At 39.8% G+C, this 10,016-nt stretch overlaps 1 long non-coding RNA gene across 1 annotated transcript; it reads left to right on the top strand.

The window, feature by feature from the left end:
- Positions 1 to 388: 388 nt before the first annotated feature.
- On the top strand, positions 389 to 1,114 carry LOC126604531 (uncharacterized). Its single transcript, XR_007616679.1, has 2 exons — positions 389 to 546; positions 663 to 1,114. It is a non-coding gene; the product is annotated as an uncharacterized LOC126604531 (long non-coding RNA).
- The last annotated feature ends 8,902 nt before the right edge of the window (positions 1,115 to 10,016 follow it).

Raw genomic sequence — 10,016 nt, 5'->3', positions numbered from 1 at the left:
ATCCGCCACTAATGAATCAAGTCATTGTTCAACAGTGACATATTTACCTTCAATTATCTAAGTTCATTATTTTTTTTTTACCATGTATACAAATATATTAAAGAACTTATGAGAAAATTCAACACTCAACATATTTTTCTAAAGGTAACTATTAAATAGTGACCTTTTGACTGGAAAAATTTGATTGGCTAGCCATCAGAAAAGTTGGCTTGTTGGAAAATGTGTTAGAATCGAGGGACAATTATGTAATTATATTAAATTAGGGAACTGATATTAAAACTCTAAAAACTCATTATACACTCATTACAAGTGTATTTTTTTAATTATAGAAAATTTGAAGATGCAAAATGAAAATTTTAAAATGCTAGCATTTATAAAATTGTTTTGGTTGACTTTTCAATCTATAATACCTCGTTTGGCACGCGACACCGTATGATTAGCCGAGTGCATCTCTCTCGCTTACGCTGGCTCACTCACTCCGTCCCTCTCTCGCAACACTCTCCTTCAACTCTCCCGCATCGCCTGCTATCTCTCGTCTGCTTCCAGGTTCGTCTTCGTTGCCATCTTCTTTTTCTCTCTCTCTTCCTCCCTCATTTGCGCACACACCTCCCACCTCTCCGTTCGCCTTTCATCTCTGACAACAAAACTTTCCATGGGTGAAGGAAGAAGACAATGATTCAAATTCTTCCAATCTGGGCTCCGACGACGAGAAGGACGACGAGGAAGGGAGCTAGGCTTCGACGAGGAGTTGGATAGCAATTTGGAGCTGGGCTCTGATGAGGAAGGGAATTGGGCTTCGACGAGGAGGGGGACAGGAATTCGAATATAGGCTCCGAGTTCTTGACCTGGCCGCTACTCTCTGCAATCGGTCGCCGAGGGATTAATGCGCGGGGAAGATGGTGAATAAAGGAAGGCGTGATTGAGAAGAGTCCTGGGTTTTTTTTTCTTCCTTTTTTATTTTTTATTTTTTAAATTTTGTCTGCAATGATGTTTAATTTTTTTTTTCTTTCTGTTTTTCTCTTCTTCTTTTTTATTTCATTTTAACAACAATTATTGTGAATTTTTTTTAAATTATTATTATCCGATGCATAAATTAATTCAATATAACACCAAACGTCTGACTAATTTAGGTAGTAATATTCCACGACTATTTATCATATTGGACTGAAATAAGCAGTACAGTCCAAGCTGCCAAACGAAGCATAAATGGTTTGTTACTCAATTGGTTAAGAACATTTGCCCTTACACTCAAGTTCTGTATTTGGATCTCTCACCCCTAGTTTAGATGAGTTTGGTATAGATTATCCTATTATTTTTCAAAAAAATAAAAATAAAAATATGGAATTTAGCTAAAAGTTTTGCTAGAATTGATAACTGAAAGATCTTAAATTATAATTGTTCTATTTAATGGGTAAGCTTATCCACGGCAGCGTCATGAAACTCAAACTTGTTCTCATTTTACCCTATAAGACTTAAAATGTTTAATTCAATACTGATTTGGTACTGATGTGCTTTTATAATAAAAAATAGGTATAAAAAAAAACTGAGCTTAAAAATACGTTTGGTAAACAGTTAAAAACAACTTATTTTCACAGTTTTGAGTGAAAAAAAAAAGATGAAAACGTGAAGCAACAAAAATGAGTTTATTCTCATATCATAGCAGAAGCAGTTTTTTTTCAAAGCACAGCAATACCAAACCAGCCCTGAATCCCTTAAAACTCGAATGATCTCTAACTTTGCCCCTTAAAATTCTATTAAAGTAGTTGACTTGGCACAACTAGGATCCATTTTTGCTAAAATGTCTATCAGATGGATACGATGTGGCAAATAATATTACAGTCTAGGGGTATTCCTTTTTACTTGTAAGTGAAAAGTCTTAGGTTCGATTCTCGCCAAAGGTGAATTTGAACCACATTATTGCTAGCCCATTTGGAAGCTTAGCCCACTCATCCATCCTCTTAGTGTAGATAATATCGATTGTTAAAATAAAAATAAATAACTAAATAAAGGTTTCAAAATAAAAAATTAGATTAATTAGGAATTGTTTTTTATTAACTTAGATTAATTAGGGTTGGCAAAACCCAACCCCATCCCTACTGTGTGCCTCCCTCACTCCCTTACGTCGCCACCTCCAACCTCTCTTCCCCTCTTCCTCTTCTCTCTCCCTTGGTCGCAACCAGTGGCAGATGCATTGAGGGGCATGGGGGTCAGCTGACCCCCCAAACTTCTGTGAACGTCCGTAGATACCTTAGGCACTGACGCTCCAAACTTCGGTAAATGTCCATGAATACCTTAGATGCTGCCCTTTTGAAGATTAGAGTTAACTTCATACATGCCCTACAACTGACTTCAGGCCTACCAAGACTTGGTGAATGTCCATGGATACCTTGCGTGCTGCCTCTTGCATACATTAACAGGTATGCAATATGCATTTCCAAATGACTTTAGGCCTACTAAGATTCGATGACATGACGATATGCATGCTATTTCTGGTAAAAAAAATTTGCACCTAGATCCACCACTGGTCGCAGTCGACAACAATTAAAGGTCTAAGGGGATTTTTGGGCTTTCTAGATACTACTGTTGCTTTGCGAAAAGTTTTGGTATAATTGATGAACCGTTGACAGACTTATTGAAGAACGGTTTTAAGTGGAATCTTGCAGCAACCCAAGCTTCTTAGACTTAAAAAAAACTTTGACAACCGCACTTGTTTTGGCATTGCTTGACTTTTTGAAACTGTTTTTTTGTTGTTGGGGGGGGGGAGAAGCGATTCCTCTGATGCAGGCATTGGAGCAAGTCTCTCTAAGGAGTCGGTGGGGGGGGGGGGGGGGGAAGCGATTCCTCTGATGCAGGCATTGGAGCAAGTCTCTCTAAGGAGTCTTACCCTATTGCCTTCCTTAGTTGTACTTTAGCTCCCAAACATATGGCACTTCCAGTGTACGTAATGGGGATGCAGAATTTTAATATCCGGTGGTCTTAATATAATTTTTTTTTCGGTTCCAGGGTACTTTGAACCTACATTCAAATCAAGACAAGTTTCAATTGGCCTAGACTTAAGAAAGTCTCTGAAGAAATTTATGGTGAAAAACCACCAGGGCTCATTCAACCACTTCCAATTCCTTCTGACATTTGGAAAGATATTCCCATGGACTTTGTGGAAGATCTTCTAAAGGCACAAGGAGAAAACACCATGTTGGTGGTTGTGGATTGCTTGTCCAAATATGAGTATTTCATTCCTCTCACACATCCATTCACAACCGCCAAGGTAGCTGAGATTGTTATCCTAGAAATTTATCACTTGCATAGTATGCCTAAAACCATTGTAAGTGATTGTGATCCGATATTCATGAGCAATTTATGGACTTCTTTCTTTGTTGCACAAGGTACCAAATTATGCCATAGTTCAGATTAGTAGCTTACCACCCCCAAACAGATACGCAATCCGAAGTTCTTAACCACACAATTGAGCACTACCTGCGTTACTATGTGGCAGACAAACCATCTTCGTGGCTTTACTGGCTCCCATGGGCCGAATGGTGTTATCACACCACTGTCCAGGCCACAATTCAAATGGCGCTTATTAGGCATTGTATGGGCATCCACTACCTTCAATTCCCACTTAGATAGGAGGTACAACTTTTGTTCATGCGGTTGATACCATTCTCAAAGATCCCTGTGGAGCCACGAAATGATCCAAAAATTCAGAAGACTGCACATGGACATTTTTCTCAAGAAAGGCAAGGTTTCCCTTATTAAATGGGCAGGACTCTTAAATACTCCCACGCGCATCTCAACATTCCTGAAGGTTCAAGCAACTGACTACGACTGCTCAAGGATCCCTTGCTTATGGCATGGAAAAGTTAAAGTATTAAAGATAGGATTAATTACCGAATCCTATCTTTCAGACATTTATGATTAAAGAACAACTCAAACAATTAAGGAATCCCTACCACAATCAATTAGGGATACTTCCACCATATTTTCTCCTAATTATTATCTTGGGGATATTATTTCCTCATTCATCCAACGAATGACACACCTTGGCCAATATGATGCTACCATGTGCAGGCAAAACCTTAAACTCATGGCCAGCCACATCCTCTTACAAATACCTCCATCTCCACCAAATTTTGTTAAGTTTTTGCTACGCATACAAGCCCTAAACACTCACACAGGCTGAAGATTATTTCAGTTGTCCAACAACCTAGTAGTGCAGCTTTCCTCAACTGTACTCACAACAACTTCCATGTTCTCCAGTGCGAGAGGGTAAACTAATTCCCTAACACCCATTTAGGTCTACTCTCCAACACGAGAGGATAAACTAATCACCATCTAGGTAAACTCTTCAGTGTGAAAGTGTAAAATAATTCCTCGACACACATCTGGGTAAGCTCTCCAATACGAAAAGGCAAACTAATACCTCAACACCCATCTGGGTTTACTCTCTAGTGCGAGAGGGTAAACTAATTCCCCAACACCCATCTGGTAAGCTCTCCAGCATGAGAGGGTAAACTAATTCCCCGACATCCATCTGTGTCGACTCTTCTGCGCAAGAGGGTAAACTAATTCTCCGACACCTATCTGGTTTTGCTCTCCAACATAAGCATGTAAAATAATTCCTCGATACTCATGAATTTTCACACAACTACACACTTTTGATGTGAATAGTTAAAGATTTTCATGTCCCACAGATCTTTATCATGTTGTGATGTAGGTCTCGTAGCTCAAATGATCGAAGATTCGAAGAACAGCTAAGCAACACATAATCAAGGGGCAGCAGGTCATGACCGGCTCAACAGCTCGATGCTCAAGAAGCCAAAGTTCATGACCATTGTTTGTACCATACTTAGGGCCTTCGTATTTAGATCTCGTATAAATACTCGGATGACTCAAATGTAATTATGTAATAAATGGAGGGGAAAATATGTAATAAGTGAGGAGCCCTAATTCTATAAAAGGACTCCTCACTCTCCTCATTGGGGAAAGCCAATTTTTAGGCCTGAGATCCCCAAAGCCTCACTCTCACATACAGGCTCTCTCTCTCTCCCTCTCATCCTCTCAGAGAAATACAATATCAGTGTGGACGTAGCCCAAACATTGGGGTGAACCACGATACATCTTGTGTTATTTACATTTCTTGCAGATTCACGTTCAGATTTACGTTGTTCCAAGACCTCCGGTTTTGTGCAACAACATTTGACACCGTCTGTAGGAACGACATGAAAAGCTATGTCGGTTCTCTTTCATTTTTTTCACCTCCACTGTGAATCTGCAAATAACTTCCAATACTATCAAATGGCTGCCTTACAACTTTTCTCATTATTCTTACTTTTCGTGATCTTCTTCTTCCATCCAACAGCTACGAAAACAAAAAGAAACTCCAGAAAATAAGAAAAAACCCAGATCACAAAAAATAGAAGCAAGAAAGCCAACCAACCTTTCTTAGCCAGGTCGAAGTGGGTGCGGGGAGGGTTGCACCACCCGTCGTCGTCACTGGGCTGCTGCTAAAAAGAAGAAGCCGAGGAGGGCTCATTTAGCTTGGTTTTCCACTCGCGTAGCATCTGATGCACTTGTTCTTTGAGGAGTGCAACATCGATGGAGTGGCTCTCCTTCATGGCAAACTAGAGGTTAGGAACTGGGCTACCTTTTCAAGGTGGTGCTGATCGTCGACTCTGGCGTCGGCAACATCAACAAGATGGACAACAGCATCAACGGGAAGGACAGTAGCATCAGTGAGAAAGACAATAGCATAAACGAGAATGAGAAGGACAACAACATCAACATTTCAACGCCTTCCTTCTTTCCTTCCCTATGATTGCCAGTTTCCCGGAATAATCAACAACGCCGATACAGAGAGAGATGTCGTGCTGCTTGTCTTGCTACGCCGTTTCCACCTGCGACATGTGCGGTTCTGTGGCTTCTGGGATTTCCAGCAAATCGGCTAGGCTTGCGTACTGCAGTCTCTTCGAGCTTTCCCTGATCGTGTCTTGGATTCTCAAAGAAGTTGGAGCTCCTCTCTTGGAGAAAATCCCATGGATAAGCTCTTCTGAGACTCATACCAAGGAGTGGTATCAAACAGAAGCGGTTTTGCGTCATTACAACGTCCTGTAAGTGACAAAGCCAGAGTATGAGGAGCTTGCAAATTCACGCCAGGAAAGACGCTTCCTGTAAAGGGGATCCCGTATGTAGGTGAAGCTTGGCAGGAATTTGGCAAGGATCTCTTAATGACAACACTGTCAACTACTTGAAGCTACTTTTGCTTTTGTTGACCACATGGAAAAAGTCATACTTATGTTGCCAAGGTGCAGGCTTGTGATGCTGCAATCAAGATGGGTTATCTTCAACAACCCACTTGGACAAAGGGAATAACTTTTCCCAACAAAGGACTTAGCTTTACCAGATATTCACATGTGCTAGCATGCTTTGTCGCACTTATCCAACAAAAGAAAAAGAAAAGCCCTCAGACAGCTCAACCACTCGCACAAAGGTGAAAAGAAAAAAGCAAAAGCAGAAAACAAAAGAAGATAAAAAGAAGCAGACATAATTGCGGTGGTGATGGCAAGTAGAAAAAGGGAATTACGGGCATGACCCATTGAGCAGAGGGTCGGATTTATTTTTGAATGATGTAATTTATTTTTCTTATCTTTCGGAGACATCTGTATAACCTCATTAGAGGGTAATAATAATAATAATAATAATAAAATGGCAAGCCCAAAATAATGGGCTGGAATGTCATGTGGAGGGCCAAGGCCCATATGCCCAAAAGAGCCAGGCCCTATGACTCCAAAATTATTCGGCAACCTGCCGCTATTATCATCAACCAGGTGATCAAAAGTACGCCCAGTACTCCAAAATTATTCGGTAGCCTGCCACTATTATCACCCACTAGGTGATCAAAAGTACGTCCAGTACTCCAAAATTATACATGAGCATCACTCATGTCATTCATACATAAACATGCATGAGCATCACTCATGACAATCATACATAAACATTCATGACCATCATTCATGACAACATTCATGAGCATCACTCATGTTAAACATTCATGAGCATCACTCATGTTAAACATTCATGAGCATCACTTATGTCAATCCACATAAACATTCATGAGCATCACTCATGTCAATCTAGCTTCATTTACAAAAGCTCCAGCTTCAAAAGCTTCATTTACAAAGCTCCAGCTTCAAAAGCTTCACTTGCAAAGCTTCACCTACAAAGCTTTAGTGCAAGGTATACAAATACAGCCTCCGAACAACCGCCACTTCGGCCCATACATGGATTAAATTTGAAGTCTCCAGCCAACAGACCCTATTGACTGAAGACTTGGAGGACTACATTATGTACCATATATTGGGCCTCATGAAAAATACTTAGGGGACTTAGCCAGTTATTTATGTACTGAGGAGCGAGTCCTTATTCTATAAAAGGGACTCCCTCACTTTCATTAAAGAACACCCATTATTTATGTACTGAGGAGCAAGCCCTTATTTTATAAAAGAGACTCCCTCACCTTCATTAGAGAGCATCGCCGCCTACTGAGCAGCCGTCTCGCCGCGAGTATCAACTCTAGCCCATCATTTATGTATTGAGGAACGAGCCCTTATTCTATAAAATGGACTCCCTCACCTTCAATGCCACAAGCCGAGCCAACCAAGGCAATATAAGCCACAAGCCAAGCAGCCTCGCAACATGTGCTACTTCAAGTTGAGCATCATTTCAGATTGGGCACCGTCTCATATCGAGGATCAGTTCTAGATGACATCTAGTTACTTCGGCCCACACATGGACTGAATTTAAAGTCTCCAACCAAAAGACTCTTTTGACTGAAGACTTGGGGGACTATTGTTTGTACCATACTTAGGGCCTCCGTATTTAGATCTCGTATAAATACTCGGAGAACTCAAATGTAATTATGTAATAAATAGAGGGGCAAATATGTAATAAGTAATGAGCCCTTATTCTATAAAGGACTTCTCACTCTCCTCATTGGGGGAGGCCAATTTTTACGCCTGAGATCCCCAGAGCCTCACTCTCACATACAGGCTCTCTCTCTTTCCCTCTCATCCTCTTAGAGAAATACAATATCAGTGTGGACGTAGCCCAAACATTGGGGTGAACCACGATACATCTTGTGTTATTTACATTTCTTGCAGATTCATGGTCGGATTTACGTTGTTCCAAGACCTCCAGTTTTGTGCAACAACAACCATAGTGACTCTGTGGGATCGTTTGCATGCCCAGCTGACGGTTCTATGGCAAAAGTTTTGCAAGACGCTTTAAGCAAACAAAGTTTCAAGAAAAACGAAAATGGAGTAAAGCGACGAAAACAATTTATTAAATTCCTAACAAATTGATAAACTTGCACGAAGGCTACCAAAATCTGACATATGCTAAACAAAGCAGACTACTCATTAGTAGTTTGGATGACCTTGGGCTCTCTAGCAGCCTCCTAGCCTCTAACAGGCTATCTCGCTTTCAGTAGCCACTTCATTTTCAGCAGCTTTGATCTTGGCAGCTTCATCCTTAGCTGCACCATCTACGTTAGCTGAGACATCAAACTTGAGTAATTCCCTCATTTTTAGCAAGTAGCACAGACATGGTAGCAGCAGAAGGGTTACGCCTCTTTAACAACAGAATTCCACTAGTAGCAAAAAGACTTCTTCTCAACTGATGGTCAAACAAGCAAGCTAATTTACTAGCTGAGCCATGCGCCTTTTTCGTGGCCTTGGTCATGCTAACTTAAGCTTTGTGCCCGGCGCATCATTTTCCATTACCTGAGCCAAGCCGAGCTCTTGGCCCACGTTAGCCAGCTGTACTACACCACTTGCAGCAGCTCTCCAAGCAGTTGGTTCTTCTACTTGAATGCTTGATTCCATATTAGTAACTATGTTTTACAATCGTTATAAAAGTGTGGCTAATAAGAAGTAGAAGATTAATGAGAGAAGAGAAAGTACTTCACATTCGGAATGTGAATCAAATGTAGATTTCTGCGAAAGCAGGTAGTACTTACTTCCTCATATGAACTACCAAAGAAAATGGAAAAACAAAGATTGTCCTTACATTCCAATTTGAATAAAGGAACTTAATTCCGGATGAGAAATGGATAAATGTTTTGTTTGACAAAACATTGGTCTTTATTAATGAATGATTAGATTATTGTAATTTAATTGATTATCTCTGTAGTATAGATGATATGGTAGTGTTAACTGTTTAGGATATAATGATGCTTAAAACCCAAAAGGTTGCAAGGTAGTGACTAATCCCAACTGAGCTGTGATACCTCTAAAACATAAATTACGAGTTGGTCATAGATGGATGCTTTGGATCGTTAGATCCGGATCCAATGCCTTCTTGTTAAAATTGTATAGAGGCAAAATATTTGAATCTTTATTCTTTTGGAAAGGAAGAAAGAATCACAAAGTTGTTGAGGTTAATTCACTTAGATGTTAATGGCACTTGTCCACAACATAATACTACTCATGTTGTATGACATTCACCGAAGATCGTTCTCGATTGGACTATCATTTATTTTAAATAAACACAAGTGCGAATACTTTGCAAAAGGTTTCAAAGATTTCAAGAATGTAAGTTGATGAGTAAGACGTCTAAAGTATTTACCTCCTTAGATTTGATCCAAGGAAAGGTAACACTTTAGAACCGTTTCCTTGAAAGATATCAAGGAAAGAAGCATCATAAGATAATGGATTTCTCCATAAGGAGAAGAACAAACTTGAATAAGATTTAGTTTGTTGGATGTTATCAATTACCCATATATAGGATATATATACTTCTAAGACAATATGATTGTCAATTAGAAGATCTTCCAAAATTTCCATGACTCCATAGGATGTAGTTGGAAAGAAAGATAAGTCTTAATCGTGTTAAGATTTGGGGTTATGTGCTAATAAGCAATATTTGTTTGAGAATTATCTTGTGGATATCCTTAAATTAACCTTTGGATATCACTTCTATAAACCAACAAACAAATGTTGTTTTGTTGGGTAGTTCATTGT

This window comes from Malus sylvestris, chromosome 15, assembly GCF_916048215.2.
Source record: "Malus sylvestris chromosome 15, drMalSylv7.2, whole genome shotgun sequence".
NCBI classification, from domain to species: domain Eukaryota; kingdom Viridiplantae; phylum Streptophyta; class Magnoliopsida; order Rosales; family Rosaceae; genus Malus; species Malus sylvestris.
The sequence above is the reverse complement of the archived record's forward strand: the minus strand, read 5'-3'. Positions and strand labels throughout refer to the sequence as shown.